Raw genomic sequence first — 13,516 nt, 5'->3', positions numbered from 1 at the left:
AATAGAAATGAATGAAGGTTTAGTTTCTGTATATTATGTTGGGAAAAAAAGGATTGGAATAAGATTTGGGAATGCCAACAGCTGTGGCTGAAGTAAAGCATAATAATAACAACACTACCTGTGCCAGGCATAGTGCTAAGTATTTTCACAAATTCCACATATTTATTTATCTATTTATTTATTTCAATTTACTAATTTTATTTGTTCTTTACAATGACCCAATGAAATAGAGATAGTTATTATCCTCATTTTACAGTTAAGGAAACTGAGATGGTGGTTAAGTGCCTTGTCCAAAGACACATAACTAGTAAGTAACTGAGGCCATATTTGAACTCAAGGCTTCCTGACTCCAGACCCAGCACTCTATCCACTTTGTCACCTATATGCCCCACAAATTATGGTGCAATAGTATACAAAAAGCATTCTAATTGAGGAAATTTTGCTAACTTATTTGGCAAATATTTGTCGAGCACCTACTATTTAAACATTACTGCCTTAGATGCTCTGAGAGCTCCATGAAAGCACCAGAAAGAGTCACTGAATTTATGGAACTTGTGGTTTGGTTGAAGGGTAAAAATATAGATAGGATAGGGACTGCATGAATGATTTCATTGCCAAAGGGAGCTCCCACTGAGGGACTTCCTCTATTAATGGAGGTCAACATTTTTCTCTCAACTGAGAGTTTTAAAGAGTTGCCCAGAGCACTGAGAAGTTATATACCCTGCCCAGAGCTGCACAGCTAGTTTTGATTGTGAAGAACTTGAAATTAAATCTTCCTGGCTTCTAGTCAATTCCTTCTGCATGATGTCATTTAATGTAAATTTAATAGCATTCATTTTAATATAAGCTAAATATAAGATTAATTTCCAGATGTTGAAAGAATAAATCCCAAAAGTGCAAAGATTCTAAATGATCAGGGAAGACTTCTTGAAAGACTTGTGATATGAGCTGGCTAAGCAAGGGTTGGTAGAAAATATATTGCATGTGGAGTCAAAGATTTGTGTTTGAATCAAGGTTGCTACATTTCCCAGATGGGTAACCTTGGTAAGCCATAGAATTTTTTTGAGATTGTAGGTAGCCTAAAGTAACTCCATGTTGTGTGTCCCTGCTTATATTTGTTTGTATTTCAGCCCCTACCATGTTTGTAAAACATCTCTCTCTCTCTCTCTCTCTCTCTCTCTCTCTCTCTCTCTCTCTCTCTCTCTCTCCCCCTCTCTCTCTTTCTGTGTGTGTGTGTGTGTGTGTGTGTGTGTGTGTGTCTTTTGGAGGAGGAAGGTGAGGCAGTTGGGGTTAAGTTAGTTGCCTAAGGTCACACAGCTAGTAAGTGTTGAAAGTGTCTGAGGCCCAATTTGGACTCAGGTCCCCCTGACTCCAGGGCCAGTGCTCTACTCACTGCACCACCTAACTGCCCCAATCTCTCACTCTTTATGCTGAAATAGCAAGTAAATTATAAATTTACAAGATATAGCTAACCCAAAGAAAAGCAATTCTTAATACTCAATCTTGTCGGTAACAAATATTGCCTAACCAAGATGTTTCTTATCTACCTCTCACCTAATTAAAGCCATTAAAATCCTTGTCCTTTTGTTCCTTCGGAGTCTCTGCTTATAGGTAGGACTCCTTTTCTGGTGAACTCATGAAACCCTCATTGGTTCCAAAACTTTCTGGTTCCAGTATCAGTTTGCTCTGGCACTGACAATTTTATCCATGAGCCTCAGTTTTCTCGTCTGTAAAATGGTAATAATAAAATAAATAGAATCTCACAGTGTTGTTGTGAAGAAAGTGACTTGTAAAACTTAGAATAGCATAGAAATCTGCTACTATTATTTAGGTATGGATAGCATTTGAATAGGTGGGAAGGAGTAGAAAAAATGTTCCAGTGTTTACTATGTCAGAAAAGTCTCAGAGGAGGAAATGTATATGGAAAGGTTAAGAGACAGTGAAAGAGTATGCTAAAAAACACTTAAAGAAAGTTACCTTTTCATATCTTGATATGAATGTACAGAGCATCTTAATTACATTTCTAATACCTGAATATTTTTTTCCCAATCAGTAGCCTACCTATCAAAACTTTTACTTCTTGAAAAAGAATAAAAATGTGCTACATTTTATTAGTAAATCATTAGGGGGAAATGCTATTTCTTTAATAATAAGAATAACTAAATATCACATGGCCATATTTTTAGCAGTCATAATTTTAAAATCTAGCAAAGCTTCTCTTTTAAATCACAAAGGAAGCCAAAGTAGCAGCAGATGGAATGGCATTGGCTTCAACATGGGTTTTGTTTCTTCTACCATCTGTTGTGCTTAGTCAACAAAGGAGTAGGTGAGTGAACAGTCCCTCTGGTATAGACATGGGAATGAGATTTCTGTGGAAAAGTCTGGGCATATTCCCACAATGCCAGACCACCAGAAAGAGTTCCCAGGGAAGACGGAATTTTCACCAGCACCTTAAACTTGCTCTTTTCCTAAAGTGCAAACCCCCAAATTCAGGTACAATTTGGTCTTATCTAAGCTTCATATTTTACTCAGTGCTTTACATAGTGCAATGCACATTGTAGGTCCTTAACAGATTTTTTATTTGTAAATTAGAAGGAAACACAAAATAATTATTTTCTGCAAGAAAAAATATATTTAAAATATTATAATTGACAACTTAATGGATGAAGTGTTAGTCTTTGTGTCAAGAAGCCCTGGTCCCCAGTACTTCTTCTGACATACATTAACTGTATTACTCTGGAGAAATCATTTGACTTCTATGTGCTTCCTAAGACTTATGTAAGACTTAAACTGTATTAATTATATACCCTTACATAGAGGGGCTACAATATATTAGTAAGGGATGTTTCCATATGGAGAGTTCACTATGCTGACCAATTCAAAGGCCGTTCAACTTGTGCCTTTTCGCCACCTGTGATTAATGATTGATAAGGAGCAGGAAAAGGGAATTACTCATTCTTTTAAAGGTTTAAAAATAAAACATTCAAATGCATTGAAATGTAGTAAAGCGTAGTAGATAGGGAGGTAAATACTGAATTAGGAAAAACATCAACACTCACCAACAAGGTGACACTGGAAAATTTAATTAACCTCTATTAGCTCCAGTTTTCTTTTCTGTAAAAGAGGGATGATAATATTACCTAAGGGAAGAATACCAAATTAGAGTCAGTGGACCTGAATTTGAATCTGGGCTCTTCCATATACAACATGTATTATCTTGGGCAGATGATCTCACCACTCTGCTCCTCAATCTACTCATCGTGAGGAAGCTGGACTAGATGACCACCAAGGTCTTTTACACCTCTACCTCTATGATCTGATCCTCGAGTCCTGCTTCAGTGTTACTAGGTTTATTTCTCTCTAATTCACTCACGATGGTATACACCATAGGGCCTCCTCTTAAACTTTCCATTACTTCTCAAACCTCTTTACCCTCACCTTGTCAGCTAAAATCTTGCCTCACATTTTACTGGGGGAAAAATGAAGCCACTTGACAACAGTTCTCTCTTCTTCCCTCTTTCCCATCTCATATCCTCAGATGCCTTCTGTCATTACTTTCTCCTTTATCCATTAATTGAATGATGAGGTGACCTGTCTTGCCAATGCATACCCTTCTACCAGCACAAGTGAACCCATTCTATCCCATTTTGTTCAGTAGTTTGCCCACTCTATCATTCCCACTCTCAATCTTTATTGTCCCCCTGTTTATTGACTGTTTTCTTCCTGCCTATAAATATGCCCATGTCTCCACTATCCTCAAAAAACCCTCACTTGATCTATCTATCTCTGGTAACTATCCTACCAAAACTCTCCTTACTTTTATGGCTAAACTTCTTGAGAAGGTCAACTACAATAGTGCCTTTCCTTTCTCTCTTTTCACTCTCTTCTTAACTTTCTACCATTTGGCTTCCAACTTCATCATTCAACAAAAACTGCAATCTCCAAAGTTACCAATGATCTCTTAAGTACATAATCTAATGGCTTTTTCTCAGTCTTCATCCTTTTTGAATTCTCTACAGCCTTTGACACTGTCGATTCTTGTCTTTTCTTTGATACTCTCAAGTTATTAGGGAGTTTCTCCTCCTACCTATCTGACTTCTCTTTCACAGTCTCCTTTGCTAGGTCTTCATTTAGGCCATGCCTCCTAGCTGTGAGTGTCCCATAAGACTCAATACTTTTCTCCCTTTATACTATTTCAATTGAAGATCTAATCACCTGGCACAGATTCAATTACAATCTCTATGCTTAGGATTCTCAAATCTATTTATTCAGCCCTAACCTCTCTTCTGACATCTATTCTCACATCTCCAACTGCCTATTAAATATCTTCAGCTGTACATGCTGTAGACATTTTAAATTTAACATTTCTAAAACGGAGCTCATTATCCTCCATGTTAAATCTGCCTCCCTTCCAAACTTTCCTATTACCATAAAGAGTATCATCATCCTCCTAGTCCCCCTGGCTCACAACCTAGATGTTTTCTTGAGGCGGCTAGTTGGCACAATGGATTAGGGTGCTGGGCCTGGGGTCAGGAAGATCTGAGTTCAAATCCAGCCTCATCTACTTACTAGCTTTATGGTCTCAGGCAAGTCACTTAATCTCTGTTTGCCTCAGTTTCTTTGTATGTATAGTCAGGAACATAATAGTACTTACCTCCAGGGTTGTTGTGAAGATAAAATAAGATAAAAATTATAAAGTGCTTGTCACAGTGCCTGGCAGATAGTAAGTAAACATGATATAATGTTAAATATTATTATTATTGTTATTATTATTCAATTCCTCACTATCCCTCACCGCCTATAACCAATTATTGCCAAGACCTGTTGATTTCAACCTTGCAATATCTCCTGAATGTGCCTACTTCTCTCATCTAATACTATCATGCCCCTGATTAAGGCTCTTATCACCTCACTCCTGGACTTTTCACTAGTCTACTGGTGGGTTTGGCTGCTATGAGCTTCTTCCATTTTCAATCCATCCATTTGTTTCAACAATCCAGCTAGCAGCTTCTGTGGGGGTGTAAGATCCACCCACAGCCAGCACCCAGAAAGCTGCCTGTTGGCACAGGTTCTTTTGATCTGCTTAACTAAGGAAAGCAAGGTGAAGAGGTTGACAAGCTTACTTTAATTCAGCATACAAATATCATTCACTTAGTTCAGAGGAAAAAGTCAGCACCCTGAACTTCAGAACAAATACAAACAAATTACACACATCAACAGACAGATCCAATACAATTCATAGCTACCAACATCTAGGTTCAGTAGGGGAGCTCAGAACAAGGGCTGGCCCAGAGTCATGCGAGCCACCACTGCTGCAACAGAGAGCTCCCAAGAACAGACAGACAACCCCTGGTTTTTATATCTTTTTCAGCATCATGGGTGAGTCACACATGCAACTCACCCACGTGACCGAGAATCATCATGGAGAGGCAGACTTAAACCCACGTGGTCTAAAAGCCTCTGCTCTCCCAGACATGTAAACTAGGCCCTCCCTGGAGTTAGCCCCACCTTGGGCCCCACCTTAGTTGCCAATCCACACCCACTAAAGTTTTACATCTAATAGGTATTTGGGCCTGGGGCTTAGCACCTATTAAGACTCAATCAAGGACACTGAATTAATCAAAGGAAACAAAGGCCAAACTCTTCAAGAGCACTTGTTGAACTAAGTGCTAAGGAGCCCATTTTGATTACCAACACACCATTAAGCCACTAAAGTAGTTTTCCTAAAGTGTAGATCTGACCATAGCATTTCCCTACTGAATGAATGTCAATGACTCCTTATCACTTACAGGAACAAATATAAACCCCTGTATTTCCCATTCAAAACTCTTCACAATCTAGCCCACATCCCCACCTTTTGAGCTTTCTCACACCTGATACTCCACCATGTATTTTTCAGTCCAGTGACATTGGCATCCTTGTTGTTCCATGAACAAGATATTTTATCTCTTGCCTCAGTTTCACTGTCCCCCAAATATTGAATGTTCTCCTTCTTCATCTCTGCCTCCTAGCTTCCTTGGCTTCCTTCAAGTCCTAGCTAGATTCTCAACTTCTTCAGGAAACCTTTTCTAATCCCTCTTAGTTCTAGTACCTTTCCTCCATTGTCTTATTCCTATTTATCCTGTACACAACTAGTTTGTACATAGTTGTTTGTGTATTGTCTTCCGCATTAGATTATGAGCTCCTCATAGGTAGTGACTGTCTTTTACCTTTCTTTGTATTTTGAGTGCCTACTATAATGCCTGGTATATAGTAGGTGTTTAATATATGATTATGACTGCCTAATTGACTACTGGAATAATATGTGTAAGACACTTCACAAGCTTCATTTTTATTTTTTTTTACTTCACAAACAGTAAGATATCATATAAATATTTGCTATTAAAGTCAGTATGCTGTCAGAGTAAGTTACATGGTCTATGGATATACAGTTGTAATTTCATAATGAGAATCAAAAGAAAATATGATTTAAGAAAAGAAAATGTGTTCTACTGTAAACAATGGGAATACATTTATGCTACATGGTAAAAGGCAGCTGCAGATATTAGTTGTTTGAGGCAAAACATGCTTAAAGGTAATTGTTTAAGGTAATCAACATTATCATTAAACCCAATTAATATAGCAGGTTATCACTGGGATTTTTTTAAACATATAATCAATTCCCTGCCCCATGCAACAAAACAGCAGAAACAACAAAATATTTGTTCAACAAAAGGGATTAGACATCTTAGCCCTACTTTAATGTTTCAGGAGCATACTATCCTGAAAGGAGGAGAGTATACATGTTCCCAATATTTGCCCATTCTCCACAAATCTAACAAGAATATTTTTTTTTCTAAAGTATGTCTCCAGCCATATCCCTCCCTTCTTAATAAACTCCAGTGACTTCCTTCTTTCCTACTCTACTGAAATCCCTCTGCTTAGTATTTAAAATCCTTCAAACCTGGCACCAATCTACTTTTCAAGCTTTATTAAACATTATTCTTCTTCATGCTCCCTATAGTCCAATCAAACTGGCCCATTTTCTGTTCCTCTAACGAATGACATTCCATTTCCAATATCCACCTCCTTTCTTGACTATAAACTCCCCTGACAGCAGGCACTGCCTCATTTTTGTTTTTATATCCCCAGTACATAGAATAGTGCCTGGAACATAATACGTATTTAATAGAAGTTTGTTGATTGAATAATTATACATTCAACTAAAGGCAACCAATCAACATTAATGCTATAGAATGATCTTTCAAATTTCCCTTCCTTGACTTTCCCATTCAGAGGTTAGACATAATGACATCTTCTACTTGATGCATTTTATTAGTAATTTAAGTGGCTAAGATATTTCAACTGTTTCATCTATGTATAACTATTAAAATATTATATATTCTCAATATTTACATGAAGGTTTACACAGGCCAAATTTTTGGCTTTTATTTTTCCTATCAACCACAGCATAAATATGAACATTCTGCAAAAAGGAAATATCATTCCAGAAATATTCTGCTTGTGACAAGTAGACAGTGCTCTGCTGGAAGAAATATAAAGGAAAGAATCTGAAAGGGGAAAGCCCCAGAGGTACAATGAAATCAGGAGTGATGCTTTATTTTGGTCCAGAATGGATAGGCTTAGTTTTTTGTACAAATTGCAGCTAAGTGCTGAGGAGCTAGCACTACTGCATGTTTCAAAATACTAGAATTTTATAGCTAGAAGCAAGTCAGGAGATCATCAAATTCAAGCTCTTCATTCTGTAGACAAGAAAACAGATATAACACAATGAAGTGACTTGCCCAAAGTCACACAGTTAATCAGTGAAACAGCATAAATTAAAACTTAGGTTTCCTACTTTCAGTTCAGTATTCTTTCCATTGTACTAGACTGTCTCCAATGGTTTAAGAATAAAAGGGAGAAGTGAAGTATTTCTTCCCTCTCTTTACCCCCTCACTTACCAGTATCTTTACAAATAGGAAGTCAATGCAAAGAAAAACTTTCTGATCAAACATTCAATAAGTATTTTGTTAAACTCTCATTTTGTTCATAGCACTTGCTAGGATAAAAATACAAGTATGAGACTGTCTCTGCTCTCAAGAAACTTATACTTAAATACATTAGAGTTTTCCAAAAATACAATGGGCTACTTGAGGAAGTAGAGTCTCCCTCTAAAACCCAATCAATGGAAACTTAACTAGACAGTAGAAAATCATTAGTTGCTTTATGCTGAGAAAGTATTTCTTGGTCACGTTTAGGGAGGACTTGATGGTGTCTCTGAGGCCCCTTCTATCCTTTCTAGTCTGATTCTGGTGGACTTCATATGCATTAGAAGAGAGGAGAGAAAACAGATCAGTAATTTTTCAGGTCTGTAGAATTTCCTTGCTAAGAGAAGCTTTCAAAAAATAATAGACAAGGATGAAAATAAGACAAATATCTTCAAGAAGATCATATATCAGCAAGTTAGCGAGGGAGTTTCTCCTAGAATGGAATAAGTTAATTAGTTGGGACCCAAGAATATCAAACTTTCCCACGAACATTTAAGCTCTAAGTTGCTTGTTTCTAGTGAATGAAATCTTTCCACAATGATTCCTGAATATTCACATCCCACCCGTGTTTTCTCTCAATAAAGGACACAGATTATGAAGAAGAAAGAAAAATTTAATAGTTGATGATAATAAACCACCTTGAACTATACTGACTATCATGTATTTAATTACTGCAACATTCTTAAAAGGACCATTATTAAAAGTGAGACCGTATGAATTGAAAAAAGAATGCATTTCAATTAGGTTGATATAAAGCTTTAAGGATCACCAGAACCTCAAAACTGTAAGTGCTGTAAGATTAAGGAGTAAGTGGTAAGTGTTTTAGTGTCACTGTAAATTATGCCTTTAAAAAAAAGCACTACTACACAATTGGCTTAAATAATGGTGCCTTGTAAAAGAGATCAGTTACTAGTTAAAACTGTAAATTGAGAAGTGGCATTATTCACTTTCCATGCAATCATGGAGAAATCTGAATTACCCTGCTACTTTAAAGGAGTAGTTCCATAGAAATACTATATTCTTTCCAAAAAAGAGAAATTTTTCAATGATGTTAAGATATATCATCTGATGGTTACAAGGAACTATAAATTACACAAGATAATGGACCTAATAATCCATGTATTAATACACAGTATTTTTTTTCTTTAAGTAAAAAAAGGACAGTTATGCACTGAAGTGGTCACATAAATATGCTGGAACAAAGCATTAGGATGCCCATCAGTATTCATATCTTTTTTAATTATGTGAATCATCATGGTGCAACAATCACCCAAAAGAAAAGAAAAGCAATAATATGCTAAAACAAGATGAAATTTTACAGTGGAAATAAGAAAAAGATATAGCTATATGCATGTGTATGGGGAGGAGGGGGAAGCAGGTTTTTTGGTTTGTTATTTTTTTTAGCATATCTCTTTACACTGATCCATACAGGTAGGAAGAGAATCACATTATACTTCTGTCTTTTGAAAATGTAATTCTACTTCACTCTTAAAAAATCCTTCATTCCTCATTCTGTTGTGTTGTAGCTGTCTCAAATCTAAGCCTCCTATATCTGTCTGATGTTTGGAAGATAATTACTCACAGTAACACCACTCTAGTAGGAAGCTAACCAAATACTCAGAGAGATGGAAGACATCGTCGAAATTGCAGACAGATGAGCACAAAACCAGTACTAAAATGACAGGTGCTTAGAGCAAATGTTACTTTATGCAGCCTCATGTAATTATGTTTCCTCTTGTCCTCCCACTTATCCACACTTCCAAGCAAAGTCAGCTGGAAGAGGGAGGAAACAGCTTTTAAAAAAGAAAGAAGGGAATTAGTTATAGTCCTCAAACTGTCATTGCTGTTCTGTAACCAACTAGAAGTAATGGAAGCATCTGAACGCAAGTAGCTAATAAAATATAGATCAAATATATCAATAGCATAAAATTCATAGATAGTGACCACAACAATTCTAAGTGAAATGAAATCAGCAATTATAAAATATGGGAAATGAACACAGAATTGTCAATTCTGAGGTGTACTAAGTTCAACTTGCTTTCCCTAGCATTTGCTTACCAGAATCTTTGAGACGTGTTGGGGACGTGTTGGGGATTTCCCACTACTAATCAAATAGCATTAGGTTATTGTCATACATTGAAAGTTGGAAAAGAAGAGTTAATAGCTCAGAATCACAGTTTGAGAGCAAGAACCTATTCTTTCAGAGACCACCCAGGTCAACCCACTCATTTCACTAAGGACTCCTTCCAAAAAATTCTCAGCAAATGTGGTAGTCTCATTTTAAAGTTCTCCAGTAAGGGGAACCTTTTCTAGATTCCTCCCAAGCCAATCCATTCCACTTTGCATAGTCTAATTGTTAGGGAGCTTTCTTTACGTCAAAATTCAGTCTCCTTACCACTGACAGTTCTTCCCTCTGCAGCCAAAGTCTAATCTCTCTTCCAAACAACAGCTATGCTATTACCTTTATTTTTTTCTTCTCTAAGTTAAACATCTCAGTTCTCTCAACCAATCCACATTTGGAATATTTCTTAGTATCCTGGTTGTCCCTGGAACTCTACCTTAGTTATAGTTTTTCCTAAATTATGGAGCCCTAAACTGAACAATACTTCATATGTAGTCTTTCAAAGGACAGAAGTTAGTGGAGCTTTGCCTCTGAAATTAATGTTGATGATGTCGGTACTAACTTGTGCTTTTTTAGGTAGCTATGTGGAAAATCAGTGTGGAAGATCATATTGGGGTTCACTTCCACTCATTAGTCCAAGAGATGCTCACTGCAAAAGGTAATTGCAAGGATGTGTGGGAAAATATGATTTAATTTGGTTGTTTAGTAAAATGTGGTCTCTTTTATCTGATCAGAGTATTCTTCCATTTACACAGAATTAGCATCATCTGCAGGATTGGATGATGAAAGAAATTGGAAAGAATTGAAAATTAAAATGACATAGTCTAGAGTTGTTTTGCCAACTCCATATACTCTCTCACTAACAGAGGAATTTAATTTACTAATCAATAAAGTAAAAAACTGTCCCTTTATCTGCATCAACTATAAGACCCTTGAAGGCAAGGACTGTCAATTTTCATCTATGTATCTATAGTACTTAATATAGTATCTTGCACATTGTATACATAATAAATGTTTCCCAAGTTGCTTTTTTAAAATGAATTGAATTTATCATATGAAATAGTCTGGTACTGAGTAATATCTTTTTTAGAAGAGTGAATGACTTCATTCTGTGAATTCCACTTTCTTATAGTACAATTCATAATAAGAAATGTCATGTTAACTAAACACTAATATGTTGCCACAAACAATATTAGCAAGGTCAGATACAGACTGAATCAATATAATCTTAGTGGAATCACATGCAAAGATAATATAACAAATCTGTCCAATTCATACACAGAATTGTCTCAACAACAAATAAACAAGGGGACCAATGCTTCTGAGTTCTTATGGTGCAGTGGACCATGTATATATTGATCAGGGCCAGGGAATTAATCACATCAGAATTTTATGGTCTGGCTGATTCTGTACTGGTCACAATGAAATTATCTCACTCCAAAAATATTACAAGAGTTTGGATCAATGAATAAACAATTTTTAAAAAGGTAATAGAGGTGTGTGTTATTCCTCAAACTATTTCACAAATATTTTTTAAAAATTATTTTCAGTTTATAAAGCACACTGAATGCTCTAAGGAAAAGAATTTATATAAATGAAAGTAATAATGGTAAGATTTGTAATAGACACTGAATGTCGGCACTGGAAGAAGGGACATAAGAGACCATTAATGTAAACTATTCATTGTTCAAAAAAATTGAGGCCCAGAGAGATTAAGTATTTTACACGAAATACCTACTGGATAAGAAGCATCAAAGTTTCTGGTTTTCCAGTCCAACATTCTTTCCATTACAATTCATGGCGCAATGGATGTAATGTTGGTGAAGGAACAACAAAGAACAAGGAGGCCAGGTTATGTCTATGTTTTAACTAGATAGCAGATGGTATTAATCTGTTTGGGGGAAAAATATAGACAAGACATTCTGACATTGCAATATGGATCAATAATAGCTAGCAGTCAGTGTTTTAAGCTCTGAAGAGCATTTGATAAACATCATCTCATTTTATCCTTGCAATACTCCTGAGATTTAGATGTTATTATTATTTCCATTTTAGAGATGAGGAAAATTAATCATATAGAGGATAAATGACTTGCTCAGGGTCACATTGTTATTAAGTGTCTGAGGCCAGATTTAACAAATGAATTAATATCCCAGCATTTCATCAATTAACTAATGTGGTTTCAATTAAACAACCATTCATTAAGAATTACCATGTGAAATTCACTAAATCTTCATATCAGGTCATGACTGGATGATTGGCTTGGGCACTATAAATCATAAAGACTATCTGCTTCATCAAAATACCCACATTGAGAGAATCATAGATCAGTCAATTACATTTATGTATACACATGTATATATGCATGCATGTGTGTATGTATACACATGTATGTATATATAATATGCCTAAGGAATCACAAAACCCCAAGGAAAGATCTACATTACATTAGTTCTTTTGACTTGGCCTATGTGGTATAGGCAAATTAAGGAAACAATCTATTTTAACCACACACATGAAGAGTGATTGGTAATTACAGGTCACTGACACAGGATGATTTTCATACACATTTCCTAGGATCATAGATTCAGATCTGGAAGGAATCATAGAGGCCTCTTATAATTTAATCTCCTCATTCTGCATATGAAGAAACTGAGTCTTGACTTGCTCAAGGTAATGTAGGTTGTAATTATCAAAGGCAAGGCTCAATCACATCTGTTTTCTCATGAAAGACTGCTATGTAATTCTAAATCATAGGCCTCAAAGGGAATTATTCTTGTTTTCAATTCATTGTTTATGTATTTTTCAGTCAAGGAGTATTATATTTTTAAGTTAAGAGAAACTACCTACCTTAAGACTTTTTGTAAAGCCATTGGACATGATCCTGAATCCTTTTCCTACATATGATTTCCAATCACCTTCATGGAACTGAGCATGCTTCAGGGATCATAAGTCAGGTCCTAGGCACCACAGTTCTTTTGGACTATGCTCATTGGTTCATTTGTTTAATTTCTCTGAAAATCTATTCAGCAGCAAAAATTTCTAATAACAAGCTGTTCAAGAACAGCTACAAAGCCAACCCTTCAGACTACTATGGAGCAAAAGTTCCTCCTTCTGGGGATTCTGAATTTAAATTTATGCTGTAAATGTAAACATATTGAATTTGTTAATGATATATATTCATTAGAAGAGATGTCATTGCCTAGAAGATTCCACAGGGCACATTGTCTCACACAAGAATGTAGCTGTGCCTTCCAGTTAGGCTTTTAAATAGACTTGACAGAGGTAGATCTTGCAAATCAGCCATTCTTTTCACAAAATGCAAAGTCTTATTAAATGCACTTCACAGCATTCTATTCTACTT

Source organism: Trichosurus vulpecula, chromosome 6 (assembly GCF_011100635.1).
Source record: "Trichosurus vulpecula isolate mTriVul1 chromosome 6, mTriVul1.pri, whole genome shotgun sequence".
NCBI lineage: Eukaryota > Metazoa > Chordata > Mammalia > Diprotodontia > Phalangeridae > Trichosurus > Trichosurus vulpecula.
The sequence above is the reverse complement of the archived record's forward strand: the minus strand, read 5'-3'. Positions refer to the sequence as shown.